Below are 21,315 nucleotides of genomic sequence, written 5' to 3'. Positions count from 1 at the left end.
GTATCCTTTATGTCCCCAACCTCTCATCCCACCATTTGTAGCCTCCACCCCTTCATAATCCCACCACCCAGGTACCTCCCACTGCCTCACACCCAACCCTGCCACCCCCAACGCATCCTCGCACATTGCCGCTGCCTCATCCATCCCCATGTTCGCCATCCATCCACCAATCCAAATCCCTGCACCCCACCATCCAGGCCTCTCTCACCCCTTCCCGACAACCCCTCACAACACATCTCCATTCCCCCATCACCTCCACACTAAGAAAAGGAGGACTTGTGGCACCTTAGAGACTAACCAATTTGTTTGAGCATAAGCTTTCGTGAGCTACAGCTCACTTCATCGGATGCATACTGTGGAAACTGTAGCTCACGAAAGCTTATGCTCAAATTAATTGATTAGTCTCTAAGGTGCCACAAGTCCTCCTTTTCTTTTTGCGAATAGACTAACATGGCTGTTACTCTGACACCTCCACACTGCATACCCTTCTTCTCACCCTTTCCTGCCAAACCTCCCTCACCCATCCCCCTATGCATCCACCATCCCCTCACCCTGATCCCCCACCCTACCCTATCCATTCGCCCATCACCCCTTATGCTTTCTTTCACAGCCATCATCCCCTAACACCAAAACCTCCCATTCATCCACCATACTCCAAAGCACCCCTTGCTCCTATTAAGTCACATATTCACTAAACTTGACTACTCCATCATCACCCTATCACCTCAGCATTACTTCCATCCCCTCACCAACCCCCTATCAGCCTGTTCTTCAGATCCTCCCAGCCCTCTCTCTTCTTCCTCCCAATCTTCATGCTTCCAAACCTCCCATCTTTACCTCACCATTATTTCCCCACCCCATCACAATACCTCTCAAATCCATTATCAACCATCTCAATACATAGGAGTTTGAAGGGGATAGTCCAAGGCATAGCGGTGCAAGGACTATGAATCAGCCAAAGATAAAATATATGTGACAGTTGTCACTGGGGGCTTCACACTGAGATCGCTCAATCAGGGCAAACTGCAAAGAATGTGGCAGACAGACAATCCCCAAAACTGGTGATTATTCTAATAAGAAGCAAGTCAAGGAAAGTGTGGGCCCCTTACTGAATGCGGGAGGCAACCTAGTGACAGAGGATGTGGATACTTTGTTTGCCTCTGTCTTCACGAACAAGGTCAGCTCCCAGACTGCTGCACTGGGCAGCACAGCATGGGGAGGAGGTGACCAGCCCTCTGTGGAGAAAGAAGTGGTTTGGGACTATTTAGAAAAGCTGGACGTGCACAAGTCCATGGGGCTGGATGCACTGCATCCGAGAGTGCTAAAGGAGTTGGCGGATGTGATTGCAGAGCCATTGGCCATTATCTTTGAAAACTCATGGCGATCGGGGGAAGTCCCGGACGACTGGAAAAAGGCTAATGTAGTGCCAATCTTTAAAAAAGGGAAGAAGGAGGATCCTGGGAACTACAGGCCAGTCAGTCTCACCTCAGTCCCCGGAAAAATCATGGAGCAGGTCCTCAAGGAATCAATTCTGAAGCACTTAGAGGAGAGGAAAGTGATCAGGAACAGTCAGCATCGATTCACCAAGGGCAAGTCATGCCTGACTAATCTAATTGCCTCCTATGACGAGATAACTGGCTCTGTGGATGAAGGGAAAGCAGTGGACGTGTTGTTCCTTGACTTTAGCAAAGCTTTTGACACGGTCTCCCACAGTATTCTTGCCAGCAAGTTAAAGAAGTATGGGCTGGATGAATGGACTATAAGGTGGATAGAAAGCTGGCTAGATTGTCAGGCTCAACGGGTAGTGATCAATGGCTCCATGTCTAGTTGGCAGCCGGTATCAAGTGGAGTGCCCCAAGGATCGGTCCTTGGGCCGGTTTTGTTTAATATCTTCATAAATGATCTGGAGGATGGGGTGGATTGCACCCTCAGCAAGTTTGCAGATGACACTAAACTGGGAGGAGAGGTAGATACCCTGGAGGGTAGGGATAGGATACAGAGGGACCTAGACAAATTAGAGGATTGGGCCAAAAGAAATCTGATGAGGTTCAAAAGGACAAGTGCAGAGTCCTGCACTTAGGACGGAAGAATCCCATGCACCGCTACAGACTAGGGACCGAATGGCTCGGCAGCAGTTCTGCAGAAAAGGACCTAGGGGTTACAGTGGACGAGAAGCTGGATATGAGTCAACAGTGTGCCCTTGTTGCCAAGAAGGCCAATGGCATACAGGCCTGTATTAGTAGGAGCATTGCCAGCAGATTGAGGGAAGTGATTATTCCCCTCTGTTCGCCACACCTGGAGTATTGCGTCCAGTTTTGGGCCCCACACTACAAGAAGGATGTGGAAAAATTGGAAAGTGTCCAGCGGACGGCAACAAAAATTATTAGGGGGCTGGAATACATGATTTATGAGGAGAGGCTGAGGGAACCGGGATTATTTAGTCTGCAGAAGAGAAGAATGAGGGGGGATTTGACAGCTGCTTTCAACTACCTGAAAGGGGGTTCCAAAGAGGATGGCTCTAGACTGTTCTCAGTGGTAGCAGATGACAGAACAAGGAGTAATGGTCTCAAGTTGCAGTGGGGGAGGTTTAGGTTGGATATTAGGAAAAACTTTTTCACTAGGAGGGTGGTGAAGCACTGGAATGGGTTACCTAGATAGGTGGTGGAATCTCCTTCCTTTGAGGTTTTTAAGGTCAGGCTTGACAAAGCCCTGGCTGGGATGATTGAGTTGGTGTTGGTCCTGCTTTGAGTAGGGGGTTGGACTAGATGACCTCCTGAGGTCCCTTCCAACCCTGATATTCTATGATAATTAGATTTACCAATCCAGTGACAAAACAGCTGTTACAATACCTTCCTGGTTACCCAGAAGCCAAAACCACAGCTCCCTTAAATCAACCCAACCTTGGGCTCCCACCCAGATAGCCAAGTCAAATATGATGAGGATTACTGAAAATTTCAAGAGATCAGACACATATCCACCAGATCAATTAATATTTCAGATCTTAACCTAATATACACTTACAGCCAATTCTTATTAACTAAACTAAGATTTATTAAAAAAGAAAAGAGTATTGTGGTTAAAAGATCATTATACATACAGGTTTCAGAGTAGCAGCCATGTTAGTCTGTATTCGCAAAAAGAAAAGGAGTACTTGTGGCACCTTAGAGACTAACCAATTTATTTGAGCATAAGCTTTCATGAGCTACAGCTCACTTCATGTGTATGCATCCGATGAAGTGAGCTGTAGCTCACGAAAGCTTATGCTCAAATAAACTGGTTAGTCTCTAAGGTGCCACAAGTACTCCTTTTCTTTTTGATTATACATACAGATATGAATAGAGTTCTTAGGTCAGTTTCATAGTAGAGATGGTGAGCTGCAAAAAGTTCTTTCCAGAATCAGTTCATCAGGTTATAGTCCAAAATAGGAAGTTCATGTCCAATATCAGGGTGATCCACACTGGAGCTGGAGACCTCAGTCTTGCTACTCAAGATTCCCCTGACCAAGCTTAAGCAGATCTGAGATGATAGGATCAGGTCTTGAGTTCTTTTATAGATCTCTGGCAGGCTACTATAGCCTCTTGACAGCATGATAACACAACAGGCCTTCCTTGAATGAAGAATAGGTAATGCACATAGTTGCTTTGAAGTAAAATTCCCTATTTCCTATTCTAGTAGTATTAATGAACATAAGACAATTATCCATTCAAACTATCAAGGCATTCCATTATTGCACAGACAATTTAAATGGAAGACAATGTAAGTAATATTATTTCCTACAATATCTTACATCTTTGATCTTAAGGTTAACTGAACCATCCACAGATATAATATAATGTAATTAAGACATCAAAGTGAATTAGCATCCACAAACTAATCTGGTTGCATGGTTAACATCTGACAAGATATAGGTAAACACACATACAATTAGTATTTACTCTAATTCTCTAACAATACAAGTTTGAATTTCAAAGCTCTACTCTATCTAACATGCTTTGTTAGCTATTGATAAGGAATGGCTCTAATTATCATTTATATCCTTTCCTAATATGTCTTTAAAGGTTGAATTGGGGTCACTTAGCCTGCTAGTTGCTTAGCCCTTTCTAGCTCAGTGTCATACCAGTCAGACTAAAAGCTGGATCATTGGCCCTACCTGGCTCTAAGTCACACATTCTCTGCAGCAGCCTCACGGGACAAACCGGGGGCAGTTTCCTTTACAGCGCTGATGCTAATACCTGGCCTTTTAGCAATCTACCTTGAGCCAATCTCCTTCATGTTGATGGGTTCTAGACCAGCCCATATTTCTAACGCAACCCCCCGACAACTCCAGGTGCTGTACGGGGCTGGGGGCGGGGCCAGGTGTCGTACGAGGGCGGGGCCAGGTGCTGCACGGGGCTGGGGGCGGGGCCAGGTGCTGCACGGGGCTGGGGGCGGGGCCAGGTGTCGTACGAGGGCGCGGCCAGGTGCTGCACGGGGCTGGGGGCGGGGCCAGGTGCTGCACGGGGCTGAGGAGGGGGCAGTCAGGCCAACCTCCCCCCAGGCCCCGCCCCTCAACCTGGTCGCCGGCCGGTGAAGCGGGCCTCGGCAGGCGGGGCGCGGAGGGGAGGGGCGGGGCCGGGCCGCGCTCGGCGGGGCGGGCCGGGGCCGGGGCCGGGGGCGGGGCGGGCGGCGGAGTGACTCAGAGCCGTGTGACTCCGCGCACTGTCGGCACCGGGGCAGCGCGGCTCCCTCCCCCAGGTAAAGTAGTGCCCGAGGACACCCCCCCCGCCCGGCTCAGGGGCTCCGCAGCCCCCGCGCCGGCCGGTGCCACAGGCCCGAGTCCCGCCCCGTGGGTCGCTCCGCCGGCGGCGGTGCTGAGGCTGCGCCGCCGCCATTTTGGCGCCTGGCTGCTGCCGCCCAGCCGTGGGGACCGGCCGGTGAGTGGGGGCAGCGGGCGCCCCCGCCGGGGCTCGGATCGCGGCTCGGCCAGCGCGACCCCGGCTCGGCCGCCCCCGCCCCGCCCTTTCCCGCCGGCTGGGTCCGGCCCCTTCCCGCCCGCCCGGCGCCGGCCCGGGCAGGGGAAACGCGTCGAAGGCCTGCGGGCTCAGGGGGCCGGCAGCCGCTAGCCGGGTGCTGGCGCGGAGGTCTCGGGCCAGGGCGGTGGGCGGGCGCCGCGCCGAGCACTGGGGCCCTGCGGGGACCCGGCCCGGGCTGTCGGGCAAGGGGCCGAGCAGCGCCGCGGCCGGGTCTCCGCCCGCGCTGGCTTTCCCCGTCTCCCGGCGGCCGGGCCCGGCTCCTGCCGGGGGCTCAGCGGCGGGGGTCGCACGGCGCCGGCGCGGGGACGGGCTTGTGCCCGCGGGGAGTCGCGTTTCGGATTTTTTGAGATCGCCCCGGGATCGGCCAAGCGGGTGACTTCACACTTCTGGCCTCTTCTCTGCTCGCGTGTCACTCATAATTTTTGCTTTAATTTACATTTTAAGATATTCGGCGTCGGGTCTCATCTTCATTTGTATGTAAAGCGCATGCATACTACTTATGAAACTCTAGATGAGTCTTAAACGTTTTACAGAGATTAACCTGCCATTGAATAATCTGCATCTGGGATGGACCCTGCCTGCGGTTTTGCGTCACCTACGCAAGAGTTTTAAATGTGATTAATTGTTGGACGCTTCATTACCAAAAGATACTGACAGATTTGAGAGACTGTAGAGAAGAGCATAAAAGTAAGGGAGATGAAGTGATCTGAGGAAATGTGGAATGAGCTACATGTGTGTATGTTGGCTAATGGATAGGTAGGTAGTGGGAGGGAACATGAGTGTACAAGCATGTGGCAAGGGTGAACATCAAGAAGGAAATGAAATTATTTAAAGAGGTAAAAAGGGTGTGTGTTGTAATGAATTACATGAGTGATGTAATGAAACTGAGAAAAAAAATTGACTGTGTATTGTATTGTTGACAATAACATTAAGATATGTTAGATTGTGCAATAGTCTGTCTAATAGGTAGAAGCCTAATTATTTCCCATATTTTAATCTGAAATGGACAATTAATCCAGACTACATAAATGTAGGGACCAATCTTTAACAAATTGAGGGATGGATAAAATGACTTCCAGTAATTAACCAGTGCTTATTCCTAGCAATCCATAATGTCTAGTGACCCTGTCAACTGAAACACTGCATGTGTCTGAACACTTTTACTACTGTTGGTGTAAGTAACATTAAAAATAATGTAACTCAAGGATTCCCAAACTTTAATAGCAGGAATCACCCACTCTCATTTGCAACCCTATAAAATTGTTTACATGTAAAAGTAATATTAGGAAGGTATTGTAGTCTAGCCATCTTCTAATACAGTGTAGCAGCTGGAAATGAGGCACTAGCACCATGTGACCAGCCAGCTCTCTGGGTCATCAGCAACCTCTGTTATAACTGAAAAAGATTAAAGGGAAAAATTAATTTTACTTTGTGTGTTTAATAGTCACTTTCACTCTTGCCCTTGTTTTTGTGGGCTTTTCACATGCAGCAGGGAAGAGAAAAATATCTTTAAGGGTAGGAAAATGTCTGCAAAATGACAAAATTTGGCAGGGGACTCAGAGACATGCCTATGACCTGAGCCTACTTTTAACTATTTTTTTAATTGGCTAGATTTCAATTTGACATTGTCTGTGTGTCAAGGTTCCTTCCCCCACTCTGAACTCTAGGGTACAGATGTGGGGACCTGCATGAAAGACCCCCTAAGCTTATTCTTACCAGCTTAGGTTAAAAACTTCCCCAAGGTACAAACTTTGCCTTGTCCTTGAACCCTATGTTGCCACTACCAAGCGTGTTAAACAAAGAACAGGGAAAGAGCCCACTTGGAGATGTCTTCCCCTGAAGCTCTACACCCCATTTCCTGGGGAAGGCTTGATAAAAATCCTCACCAGTTTGCATAGGTGAACACAGACCCAAACCCTTGGATCTTAAGAACAATGAAAAATCAAGCAGGTTCTTAGAAGAAGAATTTTAATTAAAGAAAAGGTAAAAGAATCAACTCTGTAAAATCAGGATGGTAAGTTAGATTCAAAATGTAGAGAAATCCCTCTAGGCAAAACCTTAAGTTACAAAAAGAGGAATATACAGTCCATTCAGCACAGCTTATTTTACCAGGCATTAAACAAAAGGAAATCTAACGCATTTCTAGCTAGATTACTTACTAACTAACAGTTGTAAGGCTGCATTCCTGATCTGTTCCCAGCAAAAAACAGACAGACCCTTTGTTTCCCCCCCTCCAGCTTTGAAAGTATCTTGTCTCCTCATTGGTCATTTTGGTCAGGTGCCAGCAAGGTTATCCTAGCTTCTTAACCCTTTACAGGTGAAAGGGTTTTTCCTCTGGCCAGGAGGAATTTTATAGCACTGTATACAGAAAGGTGGTTACCCTTCCCTTTATTTTTATGACACCGTGTAGTAAGCCATTGCTGCTTACACAGTGTGATGTCTTACTGTGGTGACAATGGAAGAAACTGATTTAACATATTACACTGAAAAGGATCCATGGTTAAAATTGTCAAAAGTGCCTGAGAGACCGAGGAGCCAAATCAATGGCATTTAAGCTCCTAAATCTTGTAGTTTAGTTTTTGAAAAATTTACTCATCAGTTAATCTGTCTATTTTAAGGTTTTATAGTATAGCTGGTTGTTATAGTAACTGAGCGCCTTCCATATAATATCAATAGCAAAGTCCCTAGTGGACTGGTTCCTCCTCCTTTTTGAGGTAAAGCCTGCTCGCGGTGCTTTTTTTTTTTTTGTTGATTTGCCTATTAGAGTCAGGCTTGCCTTGGTGCAAAGGTTTTTTTTCAGAGATTTTGCAGCATCTCCTAAAGATGGTCAGACTGAATTGCCTAGTTCATTTAAATAATGAAATGGTTTGGGCACTTTGCCTGTAAAGCAGATGGCTGTACGTTCAACTGTAAGCTTAAAACAAGTGTAAACTTAAATTAAAAATATCAAATGTAAAATTATTTTACAACATTGGTTTGTATCCATTGTGGGAGTTGCACCTAGTGGGATAATAGGGAGATGCTAAAACTGGAGGAATTACCCTTTGAGCTGCAGAGACAGTTTATTGCCTCGTTCCTTGAAATGACCTATGCCGTGCTTTTAAAAAAGTTCAGAATTTGAAACTTTGGCGATTGGGTAACTATGCAAATCTTCTAAGTATGTATACCATGCTCATCACTATTGGACAAGAGAGTTCTGTTAAAATATCAGAAGCTTGAGTTCAGGTCTTAATGGAATAATCAGTGTGAGAGAAACTAGAAAATGTGTAAATTCCTCCACATACTTAGGGGAAAGAGCAGTAAAAGCCATGAATCCCCTTTACAGCATTATAAATGATGCAGACCTTTAAGCTTGGCCTTGTGTGACAAAGGAAGGAGTAAGAACAGAAAAATAAGGATAATGGACTTGAAAAAAGCAGACTTTAATGAACACAGGGATCTGGTAGAAAAAATCCCATGGGAAGAAAATCCAAGGAGTTGAGTTTTTTTTTCTCCTGCTGATAATAGCTCATCTTAATTAGCCTCTTACTCCACCTTTTCGTCTTCTCTCTGTCTGTCTTCTTACTGTATGTTCCATTCTATGTATCCGATGAAGTGGGCTGTAGCCCACGGAAGCTTATGCTCAAATAAATTTGTTAGCCTCTAAGGTGCCAGAAGTACTCCTGTTCTTTTTGCGATACAGACTAACATGGCTGCTACTCTGAAATAAGGAGTTTAGGAGAGCTTGCAATTTATCAAGAAGATCATATTAAAGGCACAACTGGAAATTATCCCAGTGCAAAAGAAAGATAGGAAGGTAGTAAGAGGCCAATATTGCTCCATCAGGAGCTCTTTAATGACCTGAAATCAAAAAGGAATCCTACAAAAAGTGGAAATGTGAACCAAAAAGGGCTGTTGTAAAGAGGACAGTGATCCATGTCCACTGAAGGCAGGTCAAGGAGTCGTGGGCTGTGTTCCCTCTAAGCTGTGCAATTGAACGGCTGTCCAGGAGTGCACAGCACTTGATTAGCAGAGCTGCGCATATCCGGCAGCGTGTGTTCAGGTGCCTCCTCCCCCCCCCCGCTGTTTTGCTGCCATGTTGCTCTGCCCTCTGCTTTGGAGCCCCTGGCCAGCTGCTCCTGGGACCCTCCTGCTGGCTGTGCTGAGTGGGGGGAAGAGGGGGCTGTGGATGTCAGGGTGTCCCACTCCCCCTGCCCCTGTACCCCATCTCTGTAGAGCAGGGGAGAGGGGACAGGGGCTCTGGAACAATTTTTATAGTGGAAGTGCTGAGAGCCATTGAACCAAACTGCAAAAAGAAAAGGAGTACTTGTGGCACCTTAGAGACTAACCAATTTATTTGAGCATAAGCTTTCGTGTTTCCACAGTATGCATCCGATGAAGTGAGCTGTAGCTCACGAAAGCTTATGCTCAAATAAATTGGTTAGTCTCTAAGGTGCCACAAGTACTCCTTTTCTTTTTGCTACTACAGACTAACACGGCTGTTACTCTGAACCAAACTGTAAACCCTGTATATAATGGAAACCATTTCAAGTCAGGGAGTGCTGCAGCACCCCCCACACCCTTAGTTCCAGCACCTATGGACAGGGCTCAGGAGTCAAGCAGGAGAGAGCTGCTGCAGTCTGAGGTCTGAACAAGCCTTCTGGGCAGGGAGTGAGGGCCTTAGAGACAACACAGGTCTCTCATAGACTTCCCCAGCAGGCAGCACACACAATATCTCTCTCTCGCTGGCTCCCCCTACCCATGTTCCCCATCTCTGCAGAGCAGGGGAGGGGGGACAGGGCTCAAGAGCAGGAGAACTTTCAGTGAGAGTGCCTTAAAGAGACCGTGCACAGCATCTCTCAGAAACTTCCCCAGCGGCCAGCGTGTGCGCACGCACACTTGCATTGTTACATCTTGGTACTTCCTGCAATGTGCATATATTCTCTGTAATTTTAGTCTTTCAAAGTGTGTTTTTAGGTTTTTTGTCTGGTGTTTGCATTTCTCATAGATATTAATATTATTATTATTAAGGTCAGAAGGGACCATTATGATCATCTAGTCTGACCTCCTGCACAATGCAGGCCACAGAATCTCACCCACCCACTCCTGCAATAAACCTTTCACCTATGTCTGAGCTATTGAAGTTCTCAAATCAAATTCTCTCTTACAATTAAATTTAATTCTTTGAGTAGCGCGTTCTAAAATGCCTAACCTCTCCTGGCTGGAGTAATTATCCCTATGGTTACTTTTTAAAAATATATATTATAACTAGGTTTTTAGTTTCTGCTGGTGGCGCACCTCCACACATTACCTCGGTGCACAGAACAAAATTTATTCCACACATGGATGGAAAAAATTAGAGGGAACATTAGTCATGGGCGTAATTTGCAGCGAGAGAAATATAGGAAAATCTTTCTAACAATTGGGGTAATTAAGTTCTAGAACAGGCTTCCAAGGGAGGCTGTAGAATCCCCTTCACTGGAGGTTTTTAAGAACAGGTAGACAACACCTCTGAGGAATGGCCTAGGTTTATTTGGTCATGCCTCAGAACAGGCAGCTTCCAGCCCTGCATTTCTATGATTCTGTGACGTGTTCCCTTCCTCACAAGGATGCTGTGGAGAGTGAGGTGCTCAGATGCTGCAGGGATGGGGGTATCTAAGATAGATTGTTGTGGACATGGCATCATAAAGAAAGGAATATCTATTTGATTCAGTTTGCCTATTCCTGAGGTATGAGTGCTCTCTGCTCCATCAAGCATCTTACACTTTATAGGTGCTAGTGCTGTGAATGTGAAATATATTATTTGTATTACAGTAGTGCTTGGGGCCCTCATTGTACTTGACACTGTACAAACATGGAGTATGAGAAGACCCTGTCCAAAGGGTTTACAACAGAAGTGGGCAAACTACGGCCTGCGGGCCACATCCGGCCCGTGGGACTGTCCTTCCCCGGCTCCTGAGCTTCTGGCTGGGAGGCTTGCCCCTGGCCCCTCCCCTGCTGTTCCCCCTCCCCTGCAGCCATGCTCAGAGTGGCATGGTAAGGGGGTGGCAGCGCACGTGCAGTGATGAAGAGGTTGAGTAGGGAGTCCCAGGAGGCAGTCAGGGAGTGGTTAGGGGCAGGAGGTCCTGGGGGGGGGCAGGGGGCAGTTGGATGGGGCGGTCGGGGAACAGAGGGAGTTGGATAGGGGTCCTGGGGGGCCTGTCAGGGGGTGGGGGTGTGGATAGGTCTGGGCGGTCAGGGGACAGGGAGCGGGGGGTTGGATGGGTCGGGGGTTCTAAGGGGGACAGTCAGCAGGTGGGAAGGGGGCGGGGGCTAGGCTGTTTGTGGGGTACAGCCTTCCCTACCCGGCCCTCTATACAGTTTTGCACCCAGATGTGGCTCTCGAGCCAAAAAGTTTTCTCACCCCTGGTTTACAATCTACATAGATAAGATAAAGGGTAGAAGAGAGAAATCACTGGACGGTACCTTTGTTCTTAGGACTTCCTTATTTTTTATTTCTTTAGCCTCCTGTGTGCAGCATTTTATAGGCAACAAGAAAGGCAAGTCCCTGGGGAGTTTACACTCTAAATTAGATGTGACCTAGCAAGGGGTTGTGTTAAACCAGTGCTGAAGAATGGGGATGGGAGTGCAAGGTTTGTAAGCTATCTGGTTTGTATTGCCTTAGTCTCTGTCCCTGCTTTGGAATATGGCTAGTTGGAATCCTAGCTGAATAGAGCACAGAGATGCTATTGTGACAGGATGGCTAGGCTTCCTGGCACTTGTGCTGCTTGCTGTTTTTGACTTCCATAAAATGCAAAACACTATGTTAATAAAACATGGCCGCCTCTTTCTTCTCCTTCCTGCTCTGTTTTCAGTGACAAGGGCTCCTCCCTTCCCTACAGGAAAAGGAGCAGCAGCCCCTAGTGCTGCTCTACTTCTCCTGCAAGGGAACTAAAACCAAGCTGATCCACTTGCCTGTCAAGAGTTTTCATGCCATCTGTGCTTGTACAAATCTCACCCATAATGTTGCAGTTCTGTTTTTATTAAAATTTTCTGGTTTGAAAAAAGCAGAATGAGCGATCAAAACCTGTTCACTCACTGACATCTTTACGTGAATGTATTTGGATAGCTGCACCCAATGTGGTTCTTAAATCAGGAAGATAAATAGTGTTTGCTTTGTTCTGGACACTGTTTTTGCTTGTCAGTAAACTCATTGTGCAACCATTTTTTTTTTCCTGTGTGGCAAAGCCACATTCTTCATAGCCGGGAGGGGCAGGCAAACTTTGAACCTTTTAAAAATAACTTGTTATCCAAGTTCAAAAAAAAGTGATCCCCACCTGACCACCTAAATAACAGCAAAAAAGATGCTGTACCAACTCTTTTGAACAAATTCCCTTCTGCCCTGAGACGCAACATAAGACGTCTCAGCCCAAAGAGTAGTTTTTCTGGCAAGTTGTTTGCCTGAAAATAGGGGCTTAGACTTTAAGTTCTTCCTGATGTTTAACTCCTCTCACTCGCATTATTGTTCCCATCCAAAAACACGTCAAATGAAAGTTATGGTTATGTAACTAAGTACAGATACTGTGAAGAATTTTACCATGATTAAAAAATCTTTACATAAAAGAATGGACGTAAGAGAATGTATGAACTTCAGGGGGTTTGGTCTTGAAGATGTCAATTTCTATTATATTTAATTTCAGTTCCTGACTTTCACATCTAGGCTTGTGAAAATTCCTATGAGACATTCCAGAAACAACCTGTTCTGACATAGTTACCAATCAACAAACCCTTAGGTTTTTTAGTTACTTACATTTGTAATCCATGCCACACCCATCACCATAAAGTCAGAGTGCCTCAATTTAAAAACAAAAAGTGAAACTCAAACAATTATACAAGGAAAGAGCAAAATATGTTACTTAGCAGAGGCGGTGCTCTGACAAAGGGGGAACAAAACTGTACTCATGTTTTGGGGATACTTCGATATGGTTAGGGTTAGAGTTGCCTGCGAGAGTGGTCTTTTGTACAGATCTCACTGTACTTTATATTGAAATATGTTTGTATATATTGCTAATATCTGCAGTAACTAGAACTACATACCACATGTGATGATGTAGGAGGGCAGATTGATTTTTAAATCAGTGATTTAAATCACTGGGGTTTTTTGTGTGTGTGTGTGGGGGGGTGGTTGTTGGTTTGTTTTTTGCATTTGTACATTATTTCCCTAAATAAAAGTTTATTTTTATTGGTTGGTAACCATTCCCAGTCAACATGTTTTAACTACATACAGTCTGAACACAAAATCAGGTGTTCTTTGTTAACCAGGACAATACATTATATCTAGTTATTTAAATAATTATATAGTTTAACATGTTTCAGAGTAACAGCCGTGTTAGTCTGTATTCGCAAAAAGAAAAGGAGTACTTGTGGCACCTTAGAGACTAACCAATTTATTTGAGCATAAGCTTTCGTGAGCTACAGCTCACTTCATTGGATGCATACTGTGGAAAGTATAGAAGATCTTTTTATACACACACAGCATGAAAAAATGGGTGTTTACCACTACAAAAGGTTTTCTCTCCCCCCACCCCACTCTCCTGCTGGTAATAGCTTATCTAAAGTGATCACTCTCCTTACAATGTGTATGATAATCAAGTTGGGCCATTTCCAGCACAAATCCAGGGTTTAAAAAGAACGTCGTGGGGGGGGAGGGTAGGAAAAAACAAGGGGAAATAGCCACTCCCAGTCTCTATTCAAGCCTAAGTTAATTGTATCCAATTTGCAAATGAATTCCAATTCAACAGTCTCTTGCTGGAGTCTGGTTTTGAAGTTTTTTTGTTGTAATATCGCAACTTTCATGTCTGTAATCGCGTGACCAGAGAGATTGAAGTGTTCTCCAACTGGTTTATGAAGGTTATAATTCTTGACATCTGATTTGTGTCCATTTATTCTTTTACGTAGAGACTGTCCAGTTTGACTAATGTACCTGGCAGAAGGGCATTGCTGGCACATGATGGCATATATCACATTGGTGGATATGCAGGTGAACGAGCCTCTGATAGTGTGGCTGATGTTATTAGGCCCTGTGATGGTGTCCCCTGAATAGATATGTGGGCACACAACAGAACCACTAACCCAGGAACCTATCCTTGCAACAAAGCCCGTTGCCAACTGTGCCCACATATCTATTCAGGGGACACCATCACAGGGCCTAATAACATCAGATGTCGTTGGTCATTGCCAGGTACATTGGTCAAATATATAAGCTATTACCAACAGGAGAGTGGGTTTGAGGGGGAGAAAACCTTTTGTAGTGGTAAACACCCATTTTTTCATGCTTTGTGTGTATAAAAAGATCTTCTATACTTTCCACAGTATGCATCCGATGAAGTGAGCTGTAGCTCACGAAAGCTTATGCTCAAATAAATTGGTTAGTCTCTAAGGTGCCACAAGTACTCCTATAGTTTAACATATATTTATCCAGATTCTTTTAATGTTTACATTTTTGTTAGAAAATGATGAATGATGCATTTCTTATTTACTAAATTAATAATTTTATGCTTATGGTTTGTGTCGAGCTCCATTGGGATGGAAATCGGAATTCAGTCCAAAATGTGCATTTTAATTTTTTATTCAGTAAATAAAACTACCTTGGATAAGGAAAAAAGTTTATCAAACACATTTTGCATTTAAAATGGAGTTCTTAAACAAAGGAGGTATCTCCTTTTAGTGTATTGAAGTGATCGTTTCTGATCACATCCATCAAGATTTTAGAACTAGCAGATCTCATCCTCTCACATCTAGCTTTTATTCATATATTGGAAGAGGAAAATAAGCTTTTCTGCTTTGTTAGCTGCCAGCTGGTTTCTTAACTTTGCATGAGCTAGTCATTGAACTGAACTAGTTGACTAAATCGAAATGAAGAAAATACTCTTTGAAGCTGCAGCAGAGGCTACTGCTGTCAAAAGCTGGTTTATCACTTCAGCAAACTGATTCCAGGTGCTTAGTCAGTCACCAGTTTCAGTGGTTTGATTTTCCTTAAAACTTAGCAGCACACATACTGGTGGAATTTTTTAATTTAAATTATTTAATAGATTATAGTACGGTTGAGTCTTAGCATAGGCAGTCATAATTTGAAACAGGTTTATATTTAAAAACAAATGTGTTTAAAAAAAATCAGATTGTTTTTTAATCCATTTTTATCCACCCTTTATTGTACAATTATATTCTAATTACAAAAGGCGAACATTTCTGATATGTAACTGTTTACAGTACCATAATTACCTTGTACAAATACATTTCAGTAGTATACTAAAGTTTGTTCAATGTGTTGTTACAAATACAATGTTTAATGTGATTTTTTTCACACCATTTTAAAACAGAGAATGTTTGATCTGCACTGGGAATATAGCTTTTAGCAACCCTGGGCTTCTCGAACACTTTCTACACGTGGACCGCAATTGATGTAGCGATGGTTGTGGACACCTTTGTGTGGCACCATTTTGGATCACACAATATCCTGTGGCTACAGCAGCTTTTTGCAGGGAGAAGTGATCGTTGGAAAGTATTTTTAAATGTCTAATGAAAATTCAGTATCTCCTTTTGGTCTTCATTCCATCTGGCCCTCTGGCACATTCTCTTCCAGTCCCTTACACATACTTGTAGGCACATGCTTGTAAGCCCTTCTGCATGTTTTTCTCTCTGGCTTCCCCAGGGTACCCTGCCTCCAATCCTCCTGTTTAGTTATCTGGGTCTGTTGTTCTCTGGACATTCCTCTACCACTTTTGGCTGGCAGCTCATATATCTGTGAATGGTTCCTATTTCTTCTCTCCTTCCTCTTCTGTTGTTGTGACCCCAGTGGGGCCAGCCATGTTGGCTTTTCCTTGTTTAGTTGAATCTACAGATATTCATTCTCTTCCATTGAGGAGTCTGTACATCAGTAGAAGCAGCTGGAAATGAAGGTGTTAGTTCCAGGTGACCCTCCACCTCTGTGGGCTGACAGTGAGGGCTTTGTTTGAGTGCCTCTGAGCTGTATTACCATGACTGATTAGTCCCATGCTTCTCAAAGCTTCAGTTTTGTTAACAGGCATGGTCGTGATTTGCATTTTTTGCTAGTGTTGCTTAAGTCCATGCTAACAGAACACTTTCTTGGAACATCCTTTATTTAATTATGAGTAGTTTATATCAAAGGCCAGGTACACTCCCTAGCATGACTGTGGATTGAAGAATCTGGTCTGCCTACAGGACAACGAGATTGTAAGGAGTGGCTTAGCTAAGTGCTGGGAGATCTGCCAAAGGGCAGAGAGAGAGTGCATACCCCTGGGGGTACAAAAAGGTTTTCCAAGGGGTACATCAACTCATCTAGATATTTGCCTAGTTTTACAACAGGCTACATAAAAAACACTAGTGAAGTTAGTACAAACTAAAATTTCATGTAGAAATTGTTTATACTGCTCTATATATTGTACACTGAAATGTAAGTACAATATTTATATTTCAATTTATTTTATATTTATATACTAATGACAGGTTTCAGAGTAACAGCCGTGTTAGTCTGTATTCGCAAAAAGAAAAGGAGTACTTGTGGCACTTTAGAGACTAACCAATTTATTTGAGCATAAGCTTTCATGAGCTACAGCATCCGATGAAGTGAGCTGTAGCTCATGAAAGCTTATGCTCAAATAAATTGGTTAGTCTCTAAGGTGCCACAAGTCCTCCTTTTCTATATGCTAACGAGAAAGGAAGCAGTTTTTCAGTAAGAGTGTGTTGTGACACTTGTATTTTTGTCTGATTTTGTAAGCAAGCAGTTTAAGTGAGGTGAAACTTGGGGTATGGAAGACAAATAAGACTCCTGAAAGGGGTACAGTAGTCTGGAAAGTAGTACAGGCCACTGGGTGGTGGTGAAGCTACTCCTGAATTGGGTCCATGGAGAGCTCCTCTCTTGTGAGCTTCATAAGGTGCTTAGGAAGGCAGCTGTTCTGGACCAAACATTGCCTCCTGAGTTCCTGGTCAGCTATATTTTTCTCCCACTCTATGGAGTTAAAAGAAAAGGAGGACTTGTGGCACCTTAGAGACTAACCAATTTATTTGAGCATAAGCTTTCGTGAGCTACAGCTCACTTCATCGGATGCATTCAGTGGAAAATACAGTGGGGAGATTTATATACATAGAGAACATGAAACAATGGGTGTTACCATATACACTGTAACGAGAGTGATCAGGTAAGGTGAGCTATTACCAGCAGGAAAGGGGGGGGTTGTAGTGATAATCAAGGTGGGCCATTTCCAGCAGTTGACAAGAACGTCTGAGGAACGGGGGGGCGGGGGGTGGTGGAATAAACATGGGGAAATAGTTTTACTTTGTGTAATGACCCATCCACTCCCAGTCTTTATTCAACCCTAAATTAATTGTATCCAGTTTGCAAATTAATTCCAATTCAGCAGTCTCTCGTTGGAGTCTGTTTTTGAAATTTTTTTGTTGTTGTTGAAGAATTGCAACCTTCAGGTCTGTAATCGAGTGACCAGAGAGATTGAAGTGTTTTCCGACTGGTTTTTAAATGTTATAATTCTTGACGTCTGATTTGTGTCCATTTATTCTTTTACGTAGAGACTGTCCAGTTTGACCAATGTACATGGCAGAGGAGCATTGCTGGCACATATGTGGTAACACCCATTGTTTCATGTTCTCTATGTATATAAATCTCCCCACTGTATTTTCCACTGAATGCATCCGATGAAGTGAGCTGTAGCTCACGAAAGCTTATGCTCAAATAAATTTGTTAGTCTCTAAGGGGCCACAAGTACTCCTTTTCTTTTTGTGAATACAGACTAACACGGCTGCTACTCTGAAACCTGTATCTATGGAGTTAGTAAGGCCAGCCAAAGATTTGATGAGTGTAATTGTATATCTGCTTCTGTGGCCTGATTATAAACACTTATGGCATGTAGTGCTAACAGCTGAATTTTGGGGTCGGGGCGGAGCCCAAAACTAACCCTAGTCTATGTACAAGACTTTGTTCAGCTTTTCGTTTAACTTCCATTTCAAGTGCTAAAACATTTTAATTAGGAAGGGCATTCTTAAGTGAGGCTAATTAACCCCTGGAACAATTTACCAGTGGATTCTCCATTACTGACCATTTTAAAATCAAGATTGGATGCTTTTCTCAGAAATCTGCCCTAGGTATTGTGGGGCAGGTCTCTGGCCTGTGGCTATGCAGGAGGTCAGACTAGATGAGCACCGTGCTCTTCTCTGGCCTTGGAAGCAGAGTCGGTCACAAAAGTCATTCATTGTGATGTGATTTTGATTGATAAACATTTGTTTTAAACTGGGATTTTCATAGGGCCTAAGGGAGTGAGGTGCCTAACTTCCATTGAATTTTAAGATGAGTTGGGCACCTGACAACCCTAAATACTTCTGAGAACCCCACTCTTAATCCCTAACAAAGTAACTGAAACCTCATTTAACCAAACAATTCAAGGAAACCTTACCTGCTGCTAATGATGCCTTCATAATGAAAATGGCCAAGACTTGCGCAGAGAGGCTTTTCCTTTCATCCCACTGTTTGGCAGGACAGCATGTGTCAGAGTTCCACCACTTTGTGATTGCTCAAAGGTACCTCTTATCGTCTATCTAAGTGGAATTTAATCATCACTGTTTGCTTTGTTTACAGAGAAAATGGAGGTCTACAATCCCTCCTCCTCCTAGATGCCAGGTGATTGGCTGTGACTTGGATGGGAAGGAGCTAAACCAGGGTGTTTACCAATAGGTTTTTAAAATATATATATATTTTTAAACATTAAATACATTTTTCTTAAAAAATCAATTTTGAAATTTAAATTTGAAATTGACAGCCTATAAAGTTTAAACTAGGTTCAAAGGGGGAAAGTGACAAAAGCCTAAGGGTAAATATGAGGAAAGGTGAGTGACAGAGGGTAGGAAGTTGGGGTGTGAGTAGGATTATAATAGGGTCATAAGGAGCAACAAGGGAAAGGGGGGAATCTGCTCAATATTTTAGCTATCTATACACACATGCAATGAGCATGGGGAATAAACCGGAAAAACTGGAAGCCTTAGTACACAAGCTAAATTATTAATTGGCAACACAAAGACTTTGTGGGATAAATCTTATGACTGGATATTGTGTAGAGGGCCATGGTCTTGTTCAGGAAGAACAGGTGGGGAAGAAAGGTGATACTGCATTATACATTTGTTCTGAGGTCCAGAAGGAGGTGAGAGGTAGACCAGTTGAAAGTCTCTGGATGAAGATGAAAGGGGGCAAAACTGTGGTGATCTCATGGTAGGAGTTATCTACAGACCGAATCAGAAGAAGGAACTGGATGAGTCATTTGCAGAACAAATAACAGAAATATCCAAAACACCTGGTAGTAATGGGGGTCTTTTAATTATCCAGATATCTGCTGCAAAAGTCATATGGCAAAACACACAATGTCCATTAAGTTTTTGGAGTGAGGTGGGAACAACTTCTTGTTTCAGAAGATGGAGGAAGTAACCAGTGGGGCAGCCATTTTATACTTGATTGACTAATGGGGGGGAATTGTTTGCAAATCTGAAGGTGGAAGGGAACTTGGGGAGAACTCTAAGGAAAGGAAGGAGTGAGAGCAGCAGGATAAGGACAATGGACATAAGAAATGCAAACTGTAACAAATTCAGAACTGATAGGTAGGTCCATTGGGAAGAAAATCTGAGGGAAAAAGGATTTTAGAAGAGCTGGCCATTCCTCAGAGACTGTGTCAAAGGCACAGCTGCAAACATCCCACTGCAAAGGAGAAATAGGAAAAATAGCAAGAGGCCAATATGGCTCCATCAGAAGCTCTCTAGTGATCTGAAATCAAAAAGGTGCACAACTGGTTGAAAGTTATCAGTTGTTTTCCTGTCAAACTAGGAGGATGTATCTACTGGGGTCCCTCAGGGGTCAGTCTTGGGTCCAGCACTCGTCTATATTTTCATTAATGTCTTGGATAATGGAGTGGAGAGTGTGCTTTTAAAATTTGCGGATGACGTAAAGCTGGGAGGGGTTGCAAACACTTTGCAGGACAGGATTGGAATTCAAAATGACCTTGACAAATTGGAGAATGGGCCTGAAATCAACAAAATGAAATTCAATAAAGACAAGTGCGAAGGAAGAATAAAATGCACAAATATAAAATGGAGAATAACTGGGTAGGTGGTAGTACTGCAGAAAAGGATCTGGGAGTTGTAGTGGGTCGCATATTGAATGAGTCAACAATGTGATGGGGTTGTGAAAAAGGCTAATTGTCCTGCTCTGCTTGGCCCTGGCAAGACCTCAGCTGGAGCATTGTGTCCAGTGTTGGATGCCACACTTTAGGAAAGATGGGGACAAACTGGAGAGAGTCCAGAGGAGAGCAACAAAAATGATAAAAGGTTCAGAAAACCTGACTACGAGGAAAGGTTTAAAAAAAAAAGTGGGCATGGTTTAGTTTTGAGAGAAGAAGACTGAGGGGGGGACCTGATAACAATCTTCAAATACATTAAAGGCTTTTATAAAAAAAAGGTGATCAATTGTTCTCTCTGTCCACTGAAGGAAGGACAAAAAGCAATGGGCTTAATCTGCAGCAAAGGAGATTTAGGTTAGATATTAGGGAAAACTTTCTAACTATAAAGGTGGATAGAAACTGGAATAGGTCACCAACGGAGGTTGTAGAATCCCCATCATAGGAGGTGCTTAAGAACACCTCTCAGGGATGGTATAGGTTTATTTTGCCCTGCATCAGCGTTGAGGGATGGACTCAATGACCTCTTGAGGTCCCTTCCAGCCCTATAGTTCTATGATACTATGGCCTAAACTTACTATAATCTATTAAAATAAAAAAAAACTATTCAAGCAGTGCATGTTTGCTGTAGAAATTTTAAAGAAAGCCAAACCACTGAACTGGTGGAGGTAACTGGATAAGCACATGCAATGAGAGTGAGTGCTAAGCCAGCTTTCAGCAGCAGGACCCTCTTCCACAGCTGCAGAGAGAATATTGTGTTTATCCGAATCCTGCATCTTGGCAGGGGTTAGACCAGTGGCTCTCAACCTTTCCTGACGATTGTACCCCTTTCAAGAGTCTGATTTGTCTTGCGTACCCCCAAGTTACACCTCACTTAAAAACTACTTGCTTACAAATCAGACCTAAAAATACAAAAGTTTCACACTACGCTATTGCTGAAAAATTGCTTACTTTCTCATTTTTACCATATGATGAAAATAAATCGTAATATAAATATCGTACTGGCATTTCAGTGATAGTATACAGAGCAGCATAAATAATTGTCTGTGAAATTTTAATTTGTACTGACTTCACTAGTGCTTTTTTGTATCCTGTTG

General features: G+C 43.9%; 1 protein-coding gene across 12 annotated transcripts in view; it reads left to right on the top strand.

The window, feature by feature from the left end:
• Positions 1-4,590: 4,590 nt before the first annotated feature.
• Positions 4,591-21,315, top strand: part of IST1 (IST1 factor associated with ESCRT-III) — a 29,040-nt gene continuing 12,315 nt past the window's right edge. For 2 of the 12 annotated variants that reach the window (XM_037877563.2, XM_037877565.2), the window contains exon 1: positions 4,591-4,734. The gene's annotated coding sequence lies outside the window, so the exon portion shown is untranslated. The other 10 variants (XM_043526156.1, XM_043526159.1, XM_043526161.1 and 7 more) reach the window with 10 other exon arrangements.

This window comes from Chelonia mydas, chromosome 12, assembly GCF_015237465.2.
Source record: "Chelonia mydas isolate rCheMyd1 chromosome 12, rCheMyd1.pri.v2, whole genome shotgun sequence".
Classification (NCBI taxonomy): domain Eukaryota; kingdom Metazoa; phylum Chordata; order Testudines; family Cheloniidae; genus Chelonia; species Chelonia mydas.
Note: the sequence above shows the minus strand (reverse complement) of the source record. Positions and strands in the feature narration are given on the sequence as shown.